The sequence below is a fragment of the Thalassophryne amazonica genome, chromosome 2 (assembly GCF_902500255.1).
Source record: "Thalassophryne amazonica chromosome 2, fThaAma1.1, whole genome shotgun sequence".
Taxonomy (NCBI): Eukaryota; Metazoa; Chordata; class Actinopteri; order Batrachoidiformes; family Batrachoididae; genus Thalassophryne; species Thalassophryne amazonica.
Window position 1 is genome coordinate 62,184,516 of NC_047104.1, and position 26,371 is coordinate 62,210,886.

Here is a 26,371-nt window from a genome sequence, read left to right on the forward strand (position 1 = left end):
TCCTATTCAGACATGCACTTTTTTGTTGATATTCTTCTTTCTCTGTTGTTTTGTATTGGGGAAAAAAAAAAAACACAGCAAATGTCTGTGTCTGTCTGTCTGAATAAATTCATTCATTCATTCATTCATTCAAAAAAAATAAAGAAAGAATAGTAATCACTGAAGTATGACCAAAATAATGTCCTTACAAGTAATTCACTTTTAAAGACTGGTCACACGAGACATTTATTTTGTTCATTCATTAATATTTTGCACTTTTTCATGAATTATTACATATTCCAAAGCCTTTCATTATTTGGAGGCATCTCTGTATCATGACAACATTTTTTTTTAGCATGCGTAACCTTTTGCATAGTACTGTACATGAACACACAGCTGCTGAATTATTAGTCAAATCTTGTTTGTTTAAACTTCTCCACCAAAAGAAAAAAAAAAAGCATGAAATAACACTCTCCAAAACAATTCAGTGGCCTTTAAGAATGGAAAGCCATCAGTATTTGGAGTTTTTTTTTTTTAAATAATAATATAATAATAAAAGAGCTGGAGAAAAATTGGCTGACATTAACCTTTTCTAGAATGACCTTTAATAGGTATCATACACTGAACATTTTCAGATCTTTCTGAGCCCGTTGGTGGATCTTTGGCATGATGTGGCTTGTTATTTGTGTTCGGATGACTCTACATCTGGTTTTGGTTAAACTGGGAGCTGGAGTACTGTTCCTGCACAGCCCCCATGGCAGCCTGCTGGGCAGCCGCCTGGACATGAGGGTTCTTCCAAGCTCCTGTAGCCCACTCCTCCTGGGCTTTAGACATGCTGCCACTGCTCCCACGGTAAAAGTTATGTATCTGCACAAAAGAAGTTTACAATTGACTGTCAACATGCCATCATTGTTCCAAAGTAGCTCCTTTCACAGAAGTAACAGAGAATTACATCACTATGGTGTTCCCAGATCAATAACATGAAATGGTGCATTTTTAAGTCGCAGGAAGACGGCTCAAGAAAATTAACAAAGTGGATTTAAAAAGGAGTCTTGTGGAAACTGCAGCAAAGTGTTACCTTAGTGAGAGCAACAAAGGACAGTGAGGCCACAGCAGTGAACATGATCGTCGGGACCAGCATGATGAGCGCAATCAAAATATTGTAACTGAAGAATGAGACGGTGGCCAACCACCCACTGAGAAAACAGAAATGACCATTACCAAACTGCACTGGGAAAAGAATAAATACAATAAAATCCGTAGCAAAGGACATTAGATAGGGCAAGACCCACGCAGTGCATATAATAATAATAATAACAACAACATTTCTTTATATAGCAATTTTGAGTATACGTACAAAGTACTGCACAAAATAAAATACTTAAAAAAAAACACAATCCCAGCCAATAATTCATGTTGATCAAAAGAAGAATAAAATCCAAAATACATAAAATACAATTTTAAAACATTAAGAAAAAAATATACATATTTGATACTGAGTTGTGCAAATTAGTTCTTTGTGGATCAGTGACACCACATTATTTGATTCTGTGTGGCCTTGTTATTTGACCACTTCGGTCCAAAATGGAACAACTTCGTCCTTAAGGGCCCCTTCACACATAGTGAGAATTTGGTCAGATTACAGCGAAACAGCACAAATTAGCGCACCGTGAAACATCGCGCCGACGGGCAGGTGTGCATGATCCCGGTGCAACGGTTTGTGCATGCGACGGTGTCTTTCGAGCAGGAACACAGTGCAAGCTGCTGCAGCTGCTCACATTGTGGGATGAGCTGCCCCACATCGCGCTGCTGATGTGGAGGAAAATAAAATAAAAACCAGCCATATAATTAGTAAATATCACAGGGTTGATATAAATAATACATAAAAAGGGACATAATACAGAACCCCGTCGTTAAATAATAATAAAAAAAAATGTTACTCACAGGATTTGAACCCACACACTCTGATTACCAGACAGAAACTTTACCACTGCACCACAATCACTATCTCATAAAAGGAGCGTGAGATGATTGAAATCAACAAGCAGATAAACATTTTTTCCAAAAAAAAGAAGAAAGTGCTGTGATAACTGACCAAACGGCATTTGTTATGGCGTATTTCTACTGACATGTGACTGAAAGTGGCGTATTTGTCGTACTGTTGGCCTGTCATATGGTCCTGCGGCGTACCGCTCACTGTCCTGTCAGACAGATGTGACGTTCAGATCGCATGCTGTATGTCCACATGAACTGGCAGTCCGGTCCAGCTGGAACAGCCTATCAAAGTGCACGCTCTCCACCCAAACGCAGAAGCGATATATGTTTTAATGTATTTCGATGTGAGGACAGCAAGCACACATGCGCATGTCCGTCAAAACACGGTGCGTGTTCTGCAGCTCCGATGTCCAGGAGGTGTCAACAGCTGCCACACCTCCATCTGTTCAGCACTCAGCCCAAGGTGTCACTCTGTGATTAGAGAGGTGCCTCGGGGGGGGGGGCACGCATGCACGTGTTGGGGGGAAGCAAGGGGGAGTGTGCAACACATGCACACGTGCTAGGGGAGCCACACTCTGGCACATCACATGTGTACTCGGCAACTCCACAGTCGTCTTAGATAAAATTCACATCCAGTTCAACAATGATCATCTGCTGACTGTTTTTGTGATGACAGTACGAATGGCCACACATTTTCTAAGTGCCAAGTGAGTGATGTTAGATGTTCATGTGTGTCAGATGGAATTTTACCAACACCTACCGCAAGAGGGTTCAATGGGCTCTCACAGTGCACACTCTGTCTCTCAGCCGCTGGTGTGTGCAAATAATTGTAGCAATAGGTGTACAGGGCATTTGAGGCAGCTACGAATTTACATGTTTTGCATACGATTTCTGCTTCGTGCGCAGTTCGCACTATGTGTGAGGGGGCCCTAACTAACACATAACAATTCCATAATGGTTCCATGATGTTGGAGTTAAACTGTTATGGCCTTGAATTTGACCTTTCAAATTCATCCAGAACTGAAGGTTATGTGACCAATAAAAATACGATTTCACTTTCAATTTATTTTCATTATATAGCGCCAAATCACAACAGAGTTGCCTCAAGGCGCTTCACACAAATAAGGTCTAACCTTACCAACCCCCAGAGCAACAGTGGTAAGGAAAAATTCCCTCTGAGGAAGAAACCTCAAGCAGACCAGACTCAAAGGGGCGACCCTCTGCTTGGGCCATGCTACAAACATAAATTACAGAACAATTCACGGACGAATATACAAGAAATGCTGTTGGTGCACAGGACAGGAGGGTCGCCAGCACAAATACAACTCCCATCTCTGGATGGAGCTGCACCTTAAACAGAGAAAAAAAACAGAATCACGTATCAGAAAGACAAGAAATATTGTATAATTTGCCATCATTAATCAACAAGAAAAACAGAAGAAATACTAAGGTGATCGTCGGCCACAAGCCCTAAGCTTCACTAAAAGACACAGAATTTAGGTAAAATTGAGGCTGTGACACACTCCATTTACTAATAAAATGAATTAAAATATATATTATGTATGAATATATATGAATTAGTAGTGTTTAATAATAGCGAGATTTGTTAGTCTATTGGTGGCCTGGAACTTTCACTTTCAGCTGATTTTTCTTCCATTCAAATCATGTCTTTGACTGACCCTCAAATCCATCAACTTCGGTCCAAATCGGATCAGAACTCTTCAAGTAATTTTTTTCACCTTGGACAGATGGAGAGACACAAAGCACTGAAAACATCTGCCCAGTATTCTACCACAACTACCACACATGGGTGTAAAAACTTTGAACAATGTCAACCTTGGTCCAAATTATTCATTTCTGGAAAAAAATCTTCTATATACGAGGTCTGTTAGAAAAGTATCCGACCTTATTATTTTTTTAAAAAAACCATATGGATTTGAATCACGTGTGATTGCGTCATTCGCCTGTGAGCAGGCTTTGAGTGAGGTGTGGTCCACCCCTCTCGTCTATTTTTTATTGCGAATAAATGTCTGAACAATTTGGAGCTTTGCTGCATCAATTTTTTTCAAGAAACTGTGAGAGACCTCCAGGTGGACACCGTTCGAAAAATTAATATGGCTTTCAGGGATGATTTTATGGGGATTAAACAGATTACGGGGTGTTACTGCCGCTTTAAGGACTGCCCACAACTGCTGAGAGCGCGGCGCACTCCCAGCCCCCATCGACAGGCTGACACCCCACTGGAACAACCAGATCATTTCCAACGTGAAGGCTTTGTTGATCCGGGACCTCGTTTGACTTTCACAAAAAGGCAGAAGATGTGGACATCAGCACTTTTTCCGGCATATTCCACCATTACAGGAGTTTTTTTTCATGGAAAGAAAAGCGGAGGGACGCGTCACGGCTCCGTTCATTACGCGGGACAAAACCACCTCGGTGTTGGTCTCTCAGGACAGCTTTCAGGTGGATTTCAGACGGATTCCGGTTGCTTTCCAGTCATGTGAATATCCGATTGTGATTGTGCATGAGCTGGACATGCCAGAACATGTCCCGTGAGGCTTCATCACGGCGTTGCTTTGCGCCGAGCGGCTGCACCGTGACGCGCGGTGGAGCAGCTTCTCTTTCCATGACAAAAACTCCTGTAACAGTGAAATGTGCTGTTCATTTTTAACTGTACGCCGTCTTGATCTGGTATGTCATCTGACTAGCACAGGAATTGTGAAAAGACGTGGACATCAGCACTTTGGATGGGTGGAGTCTCTCATCGTTTTTTTTTGCAAGGAAATGGCAGAATGACTGGAGCAGCGCGACTGCATCAAATTTTGTCAGAAACTGGGTGACAGCCAGGTGGAAACCATTCGGATTATTCAGATGGCTTTTGGTGATGATCCTCTGGGCATCACACAGATTAAGGAGCGGTACAACCAGTTTAAAGATGTCTGCACAACGGTGGAGAGCGAGCCACGCTCTGGGCGGTCATCAACACGCTGAAATGACCGGATCATTCCAAAGTGAATGCTGTGATGATGTGGGACCGTCGTGTGACTATCCGAGAAATTGTGGAAGAGGTGGACTTCAGCACTTTTTCGGCACATTCCACTGTGACAGAAGATTTGGCCATGAAAAAATATGAAAAAGTGTGGGCTCTAGTGGTGATGTTGCGTTCATAGTTTCGGGTTATGGGGATTCAGGCTACCTTGCCTTCTTTTGAAATAAGCAATATTACTATAGTTAACAAAAATGAGGGTTCTCAAACGTGTTAGGCCTGCACTAGCAACCGGAGACAGCATATAGGTGATAGATACAGGTGATGTCCAGTGAACCTCCTATTTTGGGCCATGTTGGCATCTTTTAATCTACATATAAAGTAAAGCCAGATAGCCTGTCAAGTTGCTTGTGAAACGTTCTTGGTAATCATAAGGTCCTGGTGGCTGAGGGAGGCCACTATTCATGAAACATGGTGGAAAAGTTTAGCATGGGCCAAAAACAGAACCTTAATTTGGACACAGCTCTGGATATTGTAAGCTATTGAGAAAAGCCTTTGAAGCTTACCATACACCCATCCAGGAATACCAATGCTTTGAATCACACTGATGCCAACTGGGCCATGAACACAAAAAAGAAGACCATGAAGTTGAAGGAGCTGTCACTCCTGAAACAGAAGAGGAAACATTCACACTTACAAAATCATCAGTACCCAGTTATCATGCGGCTGTTTGTCTGCCTAAGGAGTTTTTCATCCAGGACCTGAGGTCGTTCTGTAGTGTGGCGAATGCACCTGACCGATTTAGAATTTTGATTACTTCAAATCAATCAAATCAATCAATTTTATTTATATAGCGCCAATCAAGGCGCTTTATATTGTAAGGCAAAAGCCATACAATAATACAGAAAAACCCCAACGGTCAAAACGACCCCCTGTGAGGCAAGCACTTGGCGACAGTGGGAAGGAAAAACCTCCTTTTAACAGGAGAAACCTCCAGCGAACCAGGCTCAGGGAGGGGCAGTCTTCTGCTGGGACTGGTTGGGGCTGAGGGGAGAGAATCAGGAAAAAGACATGCTGTGGAAGAGAGCAGAGATCAATCACTAATGATTAAATGCAGAGTGGTGCATACAGAGCAAAAAGAGAAAGAACACTCAGTGCATCATGGGAACCCCCCAGCAGTCTAAGTCTATAGCAGCATAACTAAGGGATGGTTCAGGTCACCTGATCCAGCCCTAACTATAAGCTTTAGCAAAAAGGAAAGTTTTAAGCCTAATCTTAAAAGTAGAGAGGGTGTCTGTCTCCCTGATCCGAATTGGGAGCTGGTTCCACAGGAGAGGAGCCTGAAAGCTGAAGGCTCTGCCTTCCATTCTACTCTTAAAACCCTAGGAACTACAAGTAAGCCTGCAGTCTGAGAGCGAAGCGCTCTATTGGGGTGATATGGTACTATGAGGTCCCTAAGATAGATGGGACCTGATTATTCAAACCTTATAAGTAAGAAGAAGAATTTTAAATTCTATTCTAGAATTAACAGGAAGCCAATGAAGAGACGCCAATATGGGTGAAATATGCTCTCCTCCTCTAGTCCCCATCAGTACTCTAGCTGCAGCATTTTGACTTACTTGGCTTCTTCCTTTTGAGGCTTCAACAGCCACTCATGACGGGTGCAATGGCAATTTTTGCATTCTCCTCATGTACATGTGCAAGGCTTACCAGATATGTGGTTCTTGTGGTGTATGTGTACGTACTCTGCGTTTTTCCTGCATATCAAGAGAGTTGGAGAGAGAGAGAATGTGCTGTCTCTCTGTCTGCTTTTTTTTTCGAGACCTGCCGTTTGTGTTCTCTGGATTTCGAAAGAAATCCATTGAATTGAAATAATGTAATCATGTTTTCTAATCTGCATTTTAAGGGATGGATTCCCTGCCGGCTCATGCATATATCACAGACTCACGAATGTTGGATCACATGCGCTGCATGGATCAAACCTGTTCACATGCGAATCTGAAACCTTTTCACACTTGAAGTCACGCTTTATGTAACTGCTGCCTGGTTTGCACAAACCGAGGCGCAGTTCGCTCTGATCACCATGTCGGCCCTCAGCAGCACCAAGACAATGAGGGTGATCGCACTCCTGTAAAGCGTCCCTGCTGTGAATAATACGCAGCCATCAATGATAGTGTCAGCACTCAGCAGCGCCACGGCAATGTGGATGATCGCACTCCTGCAAAGCCTCTCCTGCCACAGCAGCACTCACAAACCGGCTTCTGTTTCTACCATGCAACATTCAGAGCCACCGACTTAGTTTCTACAGTGTACAGCTGTGTAGATTTGCATGCAGTAGCTCAGGATAGCGCAGACTTACATGCAGAAGTGCAGACTTGCTTAAAATGGCATGCTTTAATTGTCCAGTGTTCTACGCAGAAAAAAATTAAACATGTTTAATTTCTTCTGCTTACTGCTGCGTTGGGGAGCACAAACTCACTGCTGAGCTGCGTAGAGCTGCACAACTCAACGTAGTAGGTACGCCCCAATGCACAACTCTACATTTGCGCTGGTGTGAATGGATGGATGGATGGATGGATGGATGGATGGATGGATGGATGGATGGATGGATGGATGGATGGATGGATGGATGGATGGATGGATGGATGGATGGATGGATGGATGGATGGATGGATTTATTGTTATTGTCATTACACGAGTGCAACAACAATGAGATTATGTCCACACTCCAATTACCACAGACAAGATACAGCAATTAATCCACAATTATTACTTGTTTACCATAATAATGGCACACATCAGAATTAAAGACAGCACATATACATTTGACATTGTTTATGTGTATTAAATTTTGAAACAGTCCGTTTTCCGAATTGAGGCGATGTGAGTGTGGGGGGGCCGCAGTAACATGTAGTCATGCTGCCGCCAGCTTGGGGGGGGGGAACGAGGAGCTACAGCAGCTAAAACTGCGCAGCTCCCCGGAGGGGAAAGGGAGTGGCGTGAGCAGGGGCCAGGATGGGTGGTGGATGGGGATGGGGGGGTGGAGAGGGGATGGGATGGGAGCATGCTTTCAGTCTCTGACCATGTGTGAGTGGCAAATGAGTCAGTTTCTGTCCGTGGTGTGCTGGAGTTGCAGAAGATAAGAAAGAAGGCAGCCGAGTAGTTCACCAAGGCCGTAGAAATTCTTCTGGAGGAAAACAACAGAGCATTTTGTCCTTCAGAGGCTGATAAGCCTGCCATGTTTAGGCTGAGCAGTGAAAAACATCTTTACAGCTCACATGAACAACCAGATCCAATTATGAATATTCCCTGGTCTCTGATATCTTCCTTTTGCAAGGCATGGATTTGCTCTGAGATGTTATCCAATTTGCGTCTGAGTTCAAGGGTTAACGCAGTCTGAGAATGTATCACCTTGCCCAACTCATTAATTATGACGGACAGGTGAAGGGTCGTGGTTCTGGTGGCAGCCGTCTTGCCAATTCTCCAGTAGGTCAGGGCAACACATAAACCAATAAGTACCAGTCCTCCTACAATAAAACCAAATATGAATAAATCCTCTACGTCCTCCACAGAAATGGCACAAAGCATGCGGCATGCCATGTCTCCCAGGAGTCAAGAACATAGTCTGCAGGGTAGGTTCCATCTGGGCACGCAGGGTCCCCCGGCCCTGATTTCCTTGTTGAAAAAATGGTGTCAACAGCATTCAGAGACCAGCTGATCAATTCCATGGTTAATCCAATATAGTTTGAAGAATTCACAATCTGGTGAAGTAGGGACTTGAAAGTTGGAGCAGAGCTAAATGAGAGAGGAGATGTGACCGCCCTCGCCGAAGTCCCAAGCCAAGTGGGGCTTAAGGCAGCGACAGGATGTCTTTCTTCTCCAGAGGATCCTTTGGTCATGCAAGAATGACTTTGTGTAAAGCAAAAAGTAATGTAGCTTAACTTAGTTGACGTGTATCACTTGTGACAAAACGTCAGTTACGACATTTTGGCGATATGGTACACTTCCCTGAGCATGATCCAACACACGGATACTTCAGTGTGGTGTCCACATCTCCTGAAAAAGGCCAAGGGGGCACCCACGTATCACCTGGTTTTGTCAGATGGACCATTTATCTGCCTGCGTGGTTCTCACCCAGGATTCATGGTGGTTCTGTGGTCTGGTGGATGCGGCACCACATAGCACCAGAGCATACTGACCTGATGCTACCCTGATAACTGCTGTGAGGCAGTTGTCTCTGCAGGTTTTCATTCCAGCTGATCACATCAGCAGGTGATTTAACCAATTACACTACTTTGGATTAAAGAGGAGAGCAGCTTATCAAATCAAACCTAAACTTGATTACTGTCCTCAAGAGGCGATTTGGGCATCTATCAGAAGCATGCACAAGCCATCACAGATGAGATGAAATGCTGAGGTGATCTGATTAAACCAAGACTTGGACCCCTTTGGCACTTTATGGCACATACGAGGGGCGATTGAGAAGTTTTGAGCCTGACAGGAAAAGTAGAGTATAGTTCTCCATCTTTTGCATTCTGAGAAACCAACATTTATGGAGAATGTGTGAAGTTTTGACTCACTGAACGCAATGTTGAAAAATGTTGGATTCTCAGAATGCAAAAGATGGTGAATCACACCCTACATTTTCTGGGTCAGGCTCAAAATTCTCAATGACCCGTCATAGTTGGTATTGTCATGAGGTGCATCTCTGCTAATGAACCAAATGTATTTTGGGGAACGTCTCACTTGAAGGCTTTGTAGATGGGCCTGAACCAGCAGACGTAAGAGCAGGGGGTGAACATGATGAGCCAGATGATAGCCAATCCAAAGTTAGTCACTCCTCCTCCTCCAAACATCCAAGCAAAGCAGCCAACCAGGTTTACTGCAAGTGTAGCTCCATTCACTGGAAGACAACAAAACTGTTTTGGATTGTTGCACAAATTGTAAATTCTATTCTATGTAAATGTTCTGAAGACAGAGTGATCTCTCTTGCTCTTTCTCTCTCTCTCTCTTTCTCATTCAAATTGCTTTATTGGCGTGACAAATATGCACTTGTATTACCAAAGTGGTCATTACAAACAGAAACGTAAAGTGTGTATCACTAGTAAATAAAATGAAAAATTAGTTGCCTATTCTAAATAAAGAAAGAATTTCATTTGATTTCATTTCATTTTGTTTCATTTTTGGTGCCATATGCCCTGAGAAATAAAAACATAATTCAGCTGCTGCTGATAAATGCTCAGAAACATGAACCTCTCATGAACTGGACTTTGATGACATCTCGTAAGGTAACTCCCCCTGGAGAGCCTCTATTGAAATGAATGGGGAAAAGCAGAATTTTTTACAGTGTGAAATCAGTGTTTTTTTGTGGACTTTGATGGTAAATACATAAAAATGGTTAAAATGCGTGTTTTACAAGGACTAGTGCTGCTTATTATGTATCAGCATTTTGCCTTTTACCAGGCTTCCATGTTGATTTTATTAGGTCAGCTTTAATGGCTGCCTGATGGAATATCATGCTGGTATCATCAGTGGCCTTGTTTCCCCCATGTCTGGTTGGGACATATATGTTTTGCTCATATATTGATATGCCATTTATCAGATCAGGTGCATTTAAGGCCACTGTCTGGGGTCTGCTTTTAGGCATGATTGACTTTACATAGTTTGCAGGGTTCCCATTTTGTGTAACTCATTTAACCTGAGAATTTGAAGAACACATTTATTTGGCTGTGGTTTGAAAAAAGGAATTTGTGATCTGACAGTGAATGCACTAATAGTGGAGGGGTCCATGTCAGTGATTGCATATAGTCTACTACACTAGAACCAAGAGCTGAGGAGTATTTGTAACGCCCTAAGAATGCTCCCTGGACCTCCCGTTAACTATGTATAGGCCTAAGGCTCAGCAGAATCTCTGCCACTTTGATTTATTTCAGAATCTATATTGTTCTGGTGCGTGGTCATTGGTGTGTTGAACAGAAAAAATTGACGAAATACCTGGTTGTTGTCCTGTGGATCAGTGACACCAGATTGAATTCCTGTTCATTCATTCAGATTTCCAATTGCAAGGACATTTCTTTGGGCTTGAAAAAGAGCGATTTCTTAATGGAGAGTTCCAAAAATGTCTTCCTCGAAATAAGGGGACTCTGCTGGGGGTATGTAATTGTCACAGAGGTATAGCTCATTGTCAGTTACACACAGGGTTTGGTGCAATTTTAACCAAATGTGTGATTTACCCTATTTTGCTGGTGAAATGTGGTGGCAAAGATCATCTTTATACCATACTAAGATCACTCTTGATACTCTTACAAATGTTGTGTTTTTTTTTTTATTGTTTTATGGAGGGCTCTCTCTCTAGCTATCTATCTCTCTTTGCACTGGCAAAAAGCCAATCAAATTCACATTTATTTAGAGTGCTTTATAAATAAGTCATGAGCGTAAACACAGCTGAAACACTGCTTTGTTTTCAAATGTGCAACAGAAAAAAATATCCACTTTCATTCTCAGGTGGTTTCCACATAAAATAAGGCAACATAATCACAGTATAAATTGAGAAATGTTTGTCAGTTTGTGTCCCTACTCCTCACAGGTCCTTGGTGCAGTTTCCACAAATCTTATGTGGATGAAGGTCAAGCCCAAAATTGTCCTAAATAGACTTGTTTTGGCTATTTGTTTGTCCGTAAATTATACGAATTTTTCCGAGTTTCAGAGTCATACAGACGTACAAATAAAATCGGATATTCAGGGTTTGGTCTGCAGCAGGTCTGTAATCAACTGTTTCTGCAGTGCGACTCCACTTTGAAGCGTGAACTATTGAAGCAATGCTTTGATCCACTAGCTCGTTGGTTCTTTGATTCGCTGCTCTTCAGAAACGAAAATACCGTGAGTCACTTTGGTGTGGATTAAAGTCACTAATTGGGACTCTTGTCTTGTTGCAGTCAAGAAATGAGAATCGTCCTCCGTTGGCACAGCTCCAAACGCTGCGCGGCTCTCTGCTGAGTCAGAGTACGGTCGGAATTAATAACTTCAAAATGAATTGCTGCTTTAAATAAAATGACACCTCTTACAAACATTGTAATACAAACAAGAAACTACAATCGACTAAAACGTTGTTTTCCTCCCAAAATGAGGCGTGCTGTATTTCTTTACAAATTACATCCAGACGTGCAGCACAGCCAGCTGCAAGAGTTCAGCTCAGATATATTGGAAAGACATTCATGCAAATAATGTCTGAAAGGAAATGCTTTTGACAAAAAGATCAAGGACCAGAGATCAAGGATTCACTATGTCAATTTTTGTTATAGTGCTGTTTTTTTAGGACATCATATTTATACAAATAAGAAGCATTCACTATGGTCCATGAAGTAAAAGAAGTGTGACAGTGTATGTTGCACTAAAAGAATGAAGATTATTGAATAACAAGACGCCTACGATTTTTATTTTATCATTGGGCAAAAATGCATCTGTCAGATTTTCACTCTGGATCCAGCCCAGCTTCTCTCACTACAGAGGAATGCTGGACCTCTGACAAAGTGACGATCAGGTTCTTGGTTACATCCCTGACTAAGGCCCTTCTCCCCTGATCGTTCAGTTTAGACAGGCGGCCAGCTCTAGGAAGAGTCTGGGTGGATCTGCACTTCTTCCATTTAGGGAGATGGAGGCCACTGTGCTCAATGGGACCTTCAAAGCAGCAAAAATGTTTCTGTACGCATCCCCAGATTTGAGACATTACTGTCTTGGAGGTCTACAGAGAATTCTTTTGACTTCATGCTTGGTTTGTGCTCTGACCTGCACTGTCAACTGTGGGACCTTGTAAGGTTAGACCTTTCTTGTGTGAAGTGCCTTCAGGCAACATTATGGTGAATTGGCGCTATATAAATGAAATAAATAATTGCAATTGATAAGTGTCAAGTGAATAAGCTGGGATCACACCCTGTTGTATTCTATATTTAAAGGCTGCAGCTAGTACAATGTGCAGTAGCATGGGCGTTGCTTATTATCACCATGCATCTCAAATGTGATTCTCCCAATGAGTGCATATCAGAGCGTCACTGGATGAAGTGTTGGTTTGCAGCTGTCATATTGTGGTGGTGATTATTTCAAATGGAACAAATCGCTGAAATATTACAAACACAAGCAATACATAATAATGTCATAAAAATGTATAAACAAAATCTTCATAATTAAAGGAGCTTTTCTTCATCTTCATCTTTAACCTGCATACAACAGTTTTCAGCATCTTGCTCAGGGAGCTCTAAAACGCAACCAGGGATCAAACCCACTGATTTTTTTGTTTCTGGGTCTACTGAGAAGCCCAGTAGAACTCTGATTGTTGCCCACCAAATGTCCTTTAACTTTGTTTAACTGCCCCACTAGTCACAGCACTGACACCCTAGATCCACTTTAATCATCATTTTAATGTCGTTCATTTACTACTAAGTACCCCTGTTTCTAACTGCTAAGTCAACATTTTGAGCAATGGCAAAATAAAAGAAAACAACATTATCATATCTCCTGGGCAGTGTTGCAGAGACTTGGTGCTTCTGGTCATTTGTTTTCAGGGCATATTTCTGCTTATTATGGTACCATATAATAAAACTGCATTGTGCCCCAGGTAATAAACATGAAAAAATAACAACAGTTTCAGTGTTAATGCTCTGCTCTGCTCCAAACAAAGGCATCTGATCAACACTGTGATTCACTAAAGGATCAATCAGCCAGGAAATTATAGCAAGTGTCATTAAAAAGCGTTCTACTAAAAAAATAAAATAAACTTTAAAAAATGGGGTGTCGCATAGCTAAAGGATGTTTGAAAATGATCTTTTTTAACCTTGCTCCTATTATAGCCATTATGAAATCAACTGGAATGGGAAATTCTGGTTCACTCCTCTCAGAGTTATGTTCAGAGTCAGCTAACTTATGCAAAAAGGCCATTGTAAGGGTTCATACTGTAATTACAATGCAAGACACATAGGCTAATGGATGACGTTGACTTACATGTTGACTAACTCTACACACCATTAGCAGACCAGTTAGTTTCCACTAAATTTAGCCCTGTGCTAACTTTAAGTTATTTTGTGTGTAGATATGTTTCAAGTAAGAAAGCTTGGCTGTATAAATGAGCTTATGCATTAGAGCATCACACTACCACAAAACTTTATTTCAAACAATGTCATAAAAGTACAAACTAATGAGAGTAAATGCAATAATTTATATCTTGCAATGTGACTGCACACTGTGGAAATGGAAAAGGAGTTGGACACCATTCAGTCGTTCATTTTCTGCTGCTGATCTGGCCATACTAAAATACAAAATGGAGCGAAATGGGAGGAAATTGGGACTGATAATCACAAAATGGGGTAAAATGTAACGAAATGGAGCAGAGTAAAACAGACTGACTCCAAATAATTACTTTTATTTAATTGTTTAGCTTTTATTTTTTGTGAGATGCGATCAGTAGTAGGGGCAGGTGTGCCATCTGGTGTTTGAGAGATGAAACTTCAGTCAATGGGTCAGTCTGCTCCATTTCGTTAAGTTTTACCCCCATTTCGTTATTATCAGTCCCTATTTCGTCCCATTTAGCTAAAAAAAACTTAATAAAAGTACTTAATTGAATCATATTTGGAGTTAGTCTGCTCCATTTGTTATGTTTAACCCCTGTTTTGCTATTATCAGTCCCCATTTTGCTCAGTTTTGCTTAAAAATAATTAAATAAAAGTAATTAACTGAATCATATTTAATCATATGTGGAGTCAGCCTGGGTCAGTGTGCTCCATTTCATTGTTTTTTTTTTTCCCCCATTTCATGATTATATGCTCCATTTCACCCCATTTCGTTCCATTTCATCCATTTTGTATTTTAGTATAGCCAGCTTATCCAGGTCGGTAGACCAAGCAGCTCACCTCACACTTCCCTATCCTCGGCCAAGTCCTGTAACTCTTCTGAGAGGATTTCCAGGCCAGCTGGGAAATATAATCCCTCCAGCGTGTCCTGGGTTTTCCCCGAGGCCTCCTACCAGTTAGACGTGCATGGAAGACCTCCCTGGGGAGACTGCCATGGGGCATCCTCACCACATGCCTGAACCACCTCAGCTGGCTCCCTTTGATGTGAAGAAGCAGCGGCTCTACTCAAAGACCCTCCCGAACAGTCAAGCTTCATGCCCTGTCCAGGGGTGTAAGCCTATGGAGCTAAATCAAGGCCAAAAGTTTTGTAATCTGAAAATAAAAAAAGATTGAAAAAAATAAATTTTGAAACTGAAAATTCAATGTTTGTTCTTGAATTTTATAATCATTTAAAAAGTATTATTAAAATAAAAATAAGTGTAAGATATATATTTTCAGTTTAAATAAATTTTTGATTCAGCTCTGGAATTATTTTGATCAAATAATTTATTTTCATTCATATTTCTTTTTTTCACCTTGAGATCTTTTTTTTACTTTCAGATCTTATTTTTTCAGTTTCAAACTTTTGGCCCTGTTCTGGCGTGAGAGGGTGTGGCTTCGATTGAGAGGGGCGTAGAATTGTGACAGCAGAGCAATCAGTCCTCACATGATGTTGCATTCAGGAAATGTGGGTCCTTTGATAGATAATGACTCTGCTGCCGTCTCCATCATTTATTGTGAAAGAAAATAGAGAGAATGAAAGCTTATTACGAGGCTTTAAACCCTCGAGATGAAGTTGTTTATTGTGATCGATTTGTAGCAGTTGGATCAGTGGATCCGTATGTTGTACCGGATAGTGAATTTAATGACGATGTAACAAAGTGGCCGACAGTTTCACAGTGTAACCAAGCAGACCGCCGGTGAATCCAAAGCCCAAGCCGGAAGAGCGCTCCGGCTACCGGCGGTGTTTAGAAGCCTCACCGTTACAGGCCCGGCACTGAAGCGCTGAGAGAGATCCACCGCAGTCAGAAATCCACCGAGCTGCTGATCCACAACCTGCCGACCAGGTCAGCCTCGCCGGCCTACTGCAGAGCATCACAGCGATGCTTGGTTGGTGTTGAAGTCCTGAGCGATTTCTCTCACCAGGTGCTGGAAGGGCAGCTTGTGGATCAGCATCTCGGTGGATTTCTGGTAGCGGCAGAGTGCCACAGTGCCGCGCCTGTAACGGCGAGGCTTCTTCACACCGCCGGTAGCCGGAGCGCTCTTCTGGGCAGCTTTGGATTTGGATTTACCGGTGGTCTGTTTGGTTCTGGCCATATTAAAGCTTTCTTCAGATCTGCTGAGCCAGGTCTCTCTGTGTGTCACTTAAAAAGCTCTGTGTAGGCTCTCAGTTGTCCAGGTGGTTTCCATAGTAGAGAAGCTTGAATCTTCGACTGGACTGGGTTGCTTGACGCGAGGACGTTTCGCCTCAAATCGCAGAAGCTTCCTCAGCTAAAGTTCTTGCTCTGGTGGTCTGACTTCCCTCTTGACTCTTGTAGAGTGTACAACTCTGTAGTGTCAAAGTACAACTCTGTAGTGCTCTGAGTGTCTTGTAGACTCTTGACTCTTGTAGACTCTTCTTCTCTACAACAGTCAAGACAGAAGTCAGACCACCAGAGCAAGAACTTTAGCTGAGGAAGCCTCTGCGATTTGAAGCGAAACGTCCTCGCGTCAAGCAACCCAGTCCAGTCGAAGATTCAAGCTCTCTACTACTTAAAAAGCTTGTAACATTCCACTGCTTGATGGACAATAACGGCTGGCAGCCTGTAAAATGAGCGACCTGCCTAATTTTCATGCAGCGATGCTGCGCTGCGTTCACGGTCTTGTGTGGATTTGGTACACATCAGTTTTTTAGGTATAGGCGTTAAACTTTACAATCTTGCATATTTTCCAGTTTTTAAACATCAAAAATGACCAAGAGTGGTCTAGAATTACTTGTAATAGACATCTTTAGCATCACTTTATTTACAGGTATCAAGACAATACAGTGGAGAGAAAGTGTTAAGTCATTATCTATCAAAGTACCCACGTTTCCTGAAAGCAACATCATGTGAAGACTGTTTGCTCTCTGGTCACTCACATTTCCACGCCCCTCTCAATCAAAGCCACGTCCTCTCACGCCAGAACAGGGCCAAAAGTTTGAAACTGAAAAAATAAGATCTGAAAGTGAAAAACGATCTGAAAGTGGAAAAAGAAATATGAATGAAAATAAATTATTTGATCAAAAAATTACAGAGCTGAATCAAAAATTTATTTAAACTGAAAAATATATATCTTACACTTATTTTTATCTTGATAACACTTTTTAAATGATTATAACATTCAAGAACAAACATTGAATTTTTCAGTTTCAAAATTTATTTTTTCAATCTTTTTTTATTTTCAGATTAGAAAACTTTTGGCCTGGATTTAGCTCCATACAAGCCCAGATACCTAATTGTGGAATCTATTTTTTTTTACCATTTGTAGCAACGATCTTATTCTTTCAGTCATTACCCAAAGTTCATGACCACAGGTGAAGATAGGACCATAAATCAACTGGTAAATTGAAAGCCTTTGCCTTGCAGCTCAGCTCCTTCTTCACCACAATGGTCCTGTACAGCATTCGGGACACACAAGATGCTGTCCCAATGCTTCTATCAATCTCATGCTCCCCTCCCTGAATTGCTACCTCATCATGGTGGAGGGGTTTGTGTGTTCCAGTGATCCTGGGAGCTGCGTTGTGTGGAGCATTAACTCCTGGTAGGGCCACCTTTGGCAAATTGGTCCCAGGGGAGGAGATAGACATAGGACGATTCAATTGACCCTTTAAGACAGACACACATAGGGATGGTGACACCTTGGCCGGAGTGGGGGAGCTCACACGCAAGCGCTTGGTGGCCAGGTCTACAACCACTGGACTCGCTAAGGATCAGCCCCCCCCCCAAAAAAAACAAAACAAAAAAACAACATTGTCATGGCCACGTGGGCTCACCACCTGCAGGGAGAAGGCAAAGGGTCTGGTGTGCTCTTTTTCTGGCAGTGGACAGGGGCAAATGCCCATGCAGACTGAGTTGGACACCAGTTCACTTGATTTATACACTTTGGACTGTGCACTGTATTTAAGAGGACTATGGGATGCCACTTATAAAAAGACAATACAGCACGTTTTTAGTCACTCACACATCCACAGGTTGTACATTTTCTTGCACATGCTGCGGTGCTGTTCGGGGATTTCATCAAAGTCTTGATAGAAACATGGCTTGAGTGGAATAAATCCAGGCAGTGGAGGGAAGTTAGGCTCTGTAAGAAAACACACACAACAACCTCACTTTCCAGGAAATCACGGTTTGCACTGCAGTTTAACATCCAAAATACAACAAATGGAATGTTTATCTAAAGTTGTGCACTTAATGTGTAAATGATAATGTTTGAGGCAAAACAAGTACAGAAACTTCAAATCATGCTGTAATAAAGGCACAGCCCTTCTCCAGTGTAGTCATGTGAGGTTACGTTCATGGTCTTGCATTGTTACTGATTAAGATCTGTTTTTTTCCTATTTCTCTGACATGAAGTACGATACAGCCAAGCAGTCCAACTAAATATTCAGCCCAGTCTCACAGATTCAGCAGCACAAAATATACACTGATCTATTGGTTTGTCATATTGCCACGAAAAGTGCAAAATTTTCGTAATAGCAGCACAAATTCATTCTAATTCATTCCGTGATGGCTGCACGTAATTAAAAGTGCAGTGGGGGGGTCGGGTTGTTATGGTTAAGGCTAGGGGAAGAAGAAGGAGTAGGGTTATTAATAGTGAGTTAAAAAAAATCCATCACGAAAATTTTAATCATTTCATGACGGGAGGATGAAAAAAAATGTGAGACTGGGCTGAAATATACAGTAGTGTTCAGAATAATAGTAGTGCTATGTGACTAAAAAGATTAATCCAGGTTTTGAATATATTTCTTAATGTTACATGGGAAACAAGGTACCAGTAGATTCAGTAGATTCTCACAAATCCAACAAGACCAAGCATTCATGATGTGCACACACTTAAGGCTATGAAATTGGGCTCTTAGTAAAAAAAAAAAAGTAGAAAAGGGGGTGTTCACAATAATAGTAGTGTGGCATTCAGTCAGTGAGTTCATCAATTTTGTGGAACAAACAGGTGTGAATCAGGTGTCCCCTATTTAAGGATGAAGCCAGCACCTGTTGAACATACTTTTCACTTTGAAAGCCTGAGGAAAATGGGACGTTCAAGACATTGTTCAGAAGAACAGTGTAGTTTGATTAAAAAGGTAATTGGAGAGGGGAAAACCTATACACAGGTGCAAAAAATTATAGGCTGTTCATCTACAATGATGTCCAGTGCTTTAAAATGGACACAAAAAAAAAACAAAGATGCGTGGAAGAAAACAGAAAACAACCATCAATATGGATAGAAGAATAACCAGAATGGCAAAGGCTCACCCATTGATCAGCTCCAGGATGATCAAAGACAGTCTGGAGTTACCTGTAAGTGCTGTGACAGAAGACGCCTGTGTGAAGCTAATTTATTTGCAAGAATCCCCCGCAAAGTCCCTCTGTTAAATAAAAGACATGCAGAAGAGGTTACAATTTGCCAAAGAACACATCAACCGGCCTAAAGAGAAATGGAGGAATATTTTGTGGACTGATGAGAGTAAAATTGTTCTTTTTGGGTCCAAGTGCCGCAGACAGTTTGTGAGACGACCCCCAAACTCTGAATTCAAGCCACAGTTCACAGTGAAGACAGTGAAGCATGGTGGTGCAAGCATCATGATATGGGCATGTTTCTGCTACTATGGTGTTGGGCCTATATATCACATACCAGGTATCATGGATCAGTTTGGATATGTCAAAATACTTGAAGAGGTCATGTTTCCTAATGCTGAAGAGGACATGCCCTTGAAATGGGTGTTTCAACAAGACAATGACCCCAAGCACACTAGTAAATGAGCAAAATCTTGGTTACAAACCAACAAAATTAATGCCTCGCAGATGTGAAGAAATGAAAAACTGTGGTTATACAACAAAATACTAGTTTAGTGATTCACAGGATTGCTAAAAAAAAAAGCAGTTTGAACATAATAGTTTTGAGTTTGTAGCGTCAACAACAGACGCTACTATTATTGTGAACACCCCCTTTTCTACTTTTTTTTGCTAATAGCCCAATTTCATAGCCTTAAGCGTGTGCATATCATGAATGCTTGGTCTTGTTGGATTTGTGAGAATCTACTGAATCTACTGGTACCTTGTTTCCCATGTAACAATAAGAAATATACTCAAAACCTGGATTAATCTTTTTAGTCACATAGCACTACTATTATTCTGAACACTACTGTATACTTCAGCCAAGTCTCACAGCCTCAGTAACACATACTATAATTTTAGCAAAGGTTGTGTTGTTGTTCCTGTGATTTCCAAGGTCCTGATTTCCACCAAACATGGAATGTGGATGAAGGCTGACCCCAGAATTGTGTTTCAAGGGTATGCTTTGGCAAAGGCCAAGGTCACCGGTTCTGGAATTACTCAGATGAGATCAAATTTACCAATGATAAATCTTTGGGGTCAAGTTTATTGGAGTCAAAGGCCAAAACATGCATTCGTTTCCCTTAGATTGGCACCAGCCTAAATGCACTGCAAGGCCATATTTCTCAAAAGGCAATCATTGAACCCAAGGCCATATCTTTTTGTCTGTTTGTTGCCCTACTCCTCCCGATCCCATTGTTAAATTCTACCAAAATCAGTCTGCCAAAGAACGTTCATCCCAAAATTGGTTAAAAGGAATTCATTTTAACAAAGGTCAAAGTTAAAGAATCTGATTTTCTTCCCGTTTTGGATGAAATATGTATTCCAGAATTGCCGTGACAAGGTCAGAGTTTAATCTTTTGGGTCAAGGTCATGGTCATTGGGATGATTTGTCAGATTGCCTTACCATCAGTCCTTACCATCTTCATGTCCATTTGTACTAATAGGTAGTTATCCTAAAGAGAGGTTTGGCTCGTTTCAACATTATTCACGTTATACTTCATCTGTCTCATTGTTACTTTAAAATGCTGTAAAGTAGCAGACAATTTTTTCTGAACTGGCTCTGCTATAATTACTTACCAGACATATGGACAGAAGATTTGTTTAGATTTATTACGTCTTCACTCTCCTAATCCTGTAAAATAAGAAGTAACAGAATGTCAAGAGCTGGTTTTATATTTATAATTTCTGCTATATCCAATATACGCTATATACGATGTTTGTTGAAGCAAATCAGTCCAATAAACCCCGCAGTCTTCTTGAAGGGGTTTTAATCATTGATTTCTATTTACTCACTATGGAGGACCGTGGCGATCCCCTCATTTGCTGGCTGTTGCCAGAGATCCGCCATCTTGGTTAGCGTCAGACAGCCAGACATAAATAGAAATCAATGTGGGCATGATCAATGTTTTTAAGAGAGTTTCACCATAAATCTGCATTTTCTGTGCTATTACTATGCTGTTACATTTATTCAAACTGAGTCCCACATTTGTGCAGCCACTATTTGTCAAAACAAATACAGAAGAGGATCAGACATTTATATAATAGACTTAATAGACTGGGACTGTTCGTCTCCCAGTCCAGATAGAAAATAATACCATCAGTTTGTCAAACACACTATGCCTGCCATGACACCAGATACTAGTCTGATCCTTAATTAATTTCATTATGAAGTTAAGTTAAAGATGGGAAATCAGGTGTCAAAGTAAGAGCTGCGCAAGCTCGCATCATATTAAAGACGTAAATATTAACCCACCTGCAGCGTCGCTTTTACGGAGCACTTCTCTGCAAAAATATCAAATAATATAAAAAATTAAACCCAGCCAGGATGAATGTAAGATTATTAAATCATTTCTGGACCAAGTTGAAAGAAATCTTTTTCTTTATTTATATTTCTCACAACAAAGCAGTAAAACTGAAGTCACTACTTTACAGAATACAGATAGACACAAAAATAAACCATTTTCTAACCTTTTTTCAGCAATTTTAGTAATTTCCCCCATATCATTAAAATTACATATAATACACACTTCTGAAAGCTCACTCCACAATTTATTTTTTATTTATTTAACCTTTATTTAACTAGCTGATACTCCTTTGTCAGCTTGTTGTAGCACCTGAACACTGCACAAAATAGCCTTTTCAGATCACTTTAACCCAAGTTTAAGTCAGCAAATAATCTATTTCTATTTAATCTAATGTCTGGCGACGTATAATAATGCTAAGCAAGATGAAGGCACTCTGGCAACAGCTCACAGACTGTATCCGCCATCTAGTGGATTAAATAGAAATCGATGGTTTTAATGTTTGAACACCCCCATCGCATTCTCACTGGTGGCTCTAAGAAATAACAACCTTCTGTGGTCAGTGAAGCCACTCAAATTTTTTGGAACATGGGACTCAGATGCTTGTTGCAGCGTCACCTCTCCAGGAAATTGAGCCTGGCTGTGTATAAGAACCTAGCTGATCACTCTGACAGAGACCAATGCAGCAGTAATTACGGATTTTGCAGGACACATAATCTTCTTACCTCCTGCAGAGAGCAGCCGCTCCTCTTGTTACAGTACGGTCTCCACTCAGGCTTCAATAGTGACTTTAACGGATGATAACTGATCATCAGGTGATATTTACAAGATAAGTATAGCCCTATTGTAATACTTTCTTCTCTATCATATAACCACAACAATACATTGATGTGCTGTGGTGATTGTCCAATCACCGAGTTTGGTTCAGCTGTCATGGCTGATCCAGACCAATAAGCACTTGGCTTTAATCCCTGACGTTGGAGTGTGTAGACCCAATCCCTGCTCCTCTGTCCATGGTGCTGAATTGGGCTCATCAACAATAGAAGTAAACAGCATGAATGAAAGTGGAAATCGATGGCTTTTGTTTGTTAAAAGAAATAATAGGAAGTAGTGGCAAGACTAAATATGTTGTTATATCACCTACCACAAAGTCATTTAATAGACTTTAACAGTTATAATCTCATGAAGCTGTGCACTTTACTGATAATGGTGGGGGTAGGCCAAGTTCAGACAACAGCTGGACCTTAGCTGGGTCTGGAGCTAAAGTCCCAGGAATCCAGTCTTTTCTGCCAGAAGATGACATTTTGCTGGGATCAGTGACTGTCCAGCTTGCCAAAAGGCAGGGAACACCTCCTACAAGTTGGCAACAGCTCCTTCAAAGTTTTTAGTCTGCACCAGCAGGTCATCCAGGTCACCAGGAGGCAGTTGCTTGCAGCTCCCAGCCACAAGGGGGAAGTGAAGCTGCAAAGTACTGAACACCTGCAGTTACAGTAGTGTTCAGAATAATAGTAGTGCTATGTGATTAAAAAGATTAATCCTTTCTTATTGTTACATGGGAAACAAGGTACCAGCAGATTCAGTAGATTCTCACAAATCCAACAAGACCAAGCATTCATGATGTGCACACTCTTAAGGCTATGAAATTGAGCTCTTAGTAAAAAAAAAAAGTAGAAAAGGGGGTGTTCACAATAATAGTAGTGTGGCATTCAGTCAGTGAGTTCATCAATCACTCACCACACTGACGCTTTTGAGGGCCCGGTCCCACTGGCGTTTAGGAGGATTTGCGTATGGACTGCGCACAAAATTGGTTCATATTCGCTTAACATCCGCAATATGCGTGAAGCATGCTTGTATGAGTCGGCTGACACCTGCACACATCCGCAATTATCCACAGAGGCACATTTTTCTGTTACCAGGATTTTTGAGCTGCACAAAATTTTGGCTGCGGATGACATCCGTCTTACATACTCCATACTCAGTCAAATCTGCTTTGCATCTGATTTGTGGTGGATGCAAATCAGACGCGCTGTGTTCACAGCTGGACGCCGTTCTTTGTTCTACTGGCTGCCACCCGCTCTGCGCTGGACACTGCCTATATAAAATAATTATTTTGTGGTGGATTATTGTGCAAATTGGCTATTGAAAACGGCTCTAATCACCTCCTGAATCACAGAGGAAGCTGCAGCTGGGCCGTGCCCGAAAGGCTAACAAGCTGCAGAAGGCATTTTGAACAAGCTGCAGAAGGCATTTTGAACCATCTAAAAAGGTAATTATTTGACTTGTTTACATTGTCAAGGCTTGATAAAACAGTTGCGTGTTTTTTCCTTCTTGTCTGCAGCTGTTACAGTATTTATTCCTATGTTTATAACAGATTTAACTTCTTATAATCGTCCAGACGAGCTGCGCTCTGATGCGTTCCGCTGACATCACCACTCGCCCTGTTCACTGCTTCTTTACTCGTCAGCACACTTCCTGAGGTACGTTAGGTTTTGTGACTAACATTTGTACAGTCAGTAAATGTGGTGTCCCTCACACCTTATTATATTGAGCTGTTATGTTAGTCGTTTAATCAGCTTCCACTGCAGTTGAGTAATGTGAACTGGGTGTTCCATGCCTGCAGAGAGGGAAGCTGATTAGTGATTAAGCCAGGAAGTGTTTGCTGTTTATGTACACCTTTGAGCGGTCTCTCTGTGTGTGGAGTGTGGACTCACATGATGGTTTCTTCTTTCACAGACTCGGTTTGTCGCGGCCACCTGGGGGGTGTCGGCGGGGTCCTTGGGTCCGAACTGTTTCTGGCTCCGGACCGTTTGTGCAGCTGGGAGCGCACCGTAAATCCACCATGCCAGACCGCACACTCATTTGTTGTCTTTTTTTCACATCACTGTTATGTCATTAAATTTTGTTATCCTTTGTACCATGCTCTGCTTATTTTATACTGGGTCCTTCAAACGCTGGTCGGTTCTCCGTCCTGCGTCCAACACATAACAGTAGTCTCTGGCCATACATCACGGACCCAGCGGTTGCAGAGACGGTAACGCGCCGGGAAGGCGGCAGCAGACGTTCAGAAGTTATCCGGATCAGTTGCGGGTGCTCTCAGCCCGGATGGTGCGTGTCTGAGAACCCATTACACGAATACTGATTTGAGCTCTCTTGCAGCCGTGTTCCTGTGTTGTGCCTTATCCGTGGGTCGTGGTGGAGTGTGACTGGCGACGGCTTCGCGTCACGCTCCGACCGGATAAGAGGTTTAAACGGGAGCTTCAAGAGTGTGTCTGTAATGGGTGAACGCGCACGGCGGAGCTCTGTGGCACGGGTCGCTGAGCTTCCTGTGTTACAGTTGTAGCGCCGTTTCCCCGGGTGAAGATAACTACTGCGTCTGTTGTGTCAGCTCCGGCGTAATTTAGTTGAATCACATTTTGGTTGTGTGTTTGCACACAGCTGCGCACAGAAAAGCAGCATGAGTTGGTTTCTCTGTTACCAAAGGGGGTTTTTCATTTTCAGCACTCTGGCTCCCGCTGTTGGTGACTGAGTCACAGTACCGTTAATGCTCTTAAGATGGAACAGGTGTGTTCCATTTGTTTGAGCTTAACGGTATGAGTCACTGATTAGTTTTGTGTTGGTTCATTTTTTGTGGGTGTTTTTTGAGTTGGTTTTTGTGTGGGATTTTCTTCACTATTAGTGCTCTGGGGTCGTGACCCTGCAGTTCTGTCTGGAGCATAACAGGACCCAGTTAACTTTATGTTAGTCTGTTAGTCTTTCTTTTTATTTCTTTTGGTTTCACCTCCCAGGGTTTGATGGGGCGGTCCCCTGGGGGGTGATGGGGGGGTAATTGGGTTGTTTTTTCTTTTTTCTTTTTTTTTGTTTTTTGTTATGCCCTCTCTTCTCCTCTGGCTCCAGCCATGTGAGCCGTACGTGTCGGCGTTTCTGGAGTGGTGCAGTTTGGTTATGCTGGGCGTTTCCCAGGTAACCTCGGCACCTGGGAGGGGGGGGGGGGTTCGGGGTGTTGTTTTTTTTTTGTTTTGTTGATTCCCTGTTCCACCTCCGGCTTCAGCGCGCCTTTGAGCCGTCTGCCATCGGCGTGGCTGAGGTTTGGGGCAGTGGGATATACCCGCAGCTGGTGGCTGGTTTGGAAGTCGGAGGGGTGGCGCCGGTTTGTGCTGTCTGCCATAACCGCTGTTCCACTCCTCCCGGTTGACTTCTGGGGTATAGTCATGGTTGGTGACGCTGGACGTGCTTCCAGTTTCCATTGCGCCGAGGGGGTGGGGTTGGGGTTGTTTTGTTTGTATGTTTTTTTTTTTCCTTTTGTTTTTCCCCCCAGTTTCCGCCCTCAGGGTGTGACTGTGGTGTCCTCTGGGGGGGAAAGGGCTGTGGGTCCGTCTAGCCATAGACGGCCGGGGCTGGGTCCGTTGGTCATGAGGGGAGGCGTCTCCTGGGGTTGATGGAACGGTCCTCTGGGAGGCGCTGGGAGTCCCCGTGGGTGACTTTGGATCCCAGAGGGACCTCGGCTGTGGTTATTACTCCTGGAGCTGGCGGGATGTCCTCTGGGGGGTGTTGGTCCCTACATGTCGTCGGGGGGGGGGGGGGGGTGTTAGCATTTTATTTGCAAGCTTAAGTTTGGGTTGTTTTTCTTTTCTCCTCTTCCCGGGGTTTGATGGGACGGTC

General features: G+C 42.3%; 1 pseudogene; it reads right to left on the reverse strand.

The window, feature by feature from the left end:
• Positions 1 to 555: 555 nt before the first annotated feature.
• LOC117502274 lies at positions 556 to 22,577 on the reverse strand (annotated as a pseudogene).
• Between the last annotated feature and the right edge of the window lie 3,794 nt (positions 22,578 to 26,371).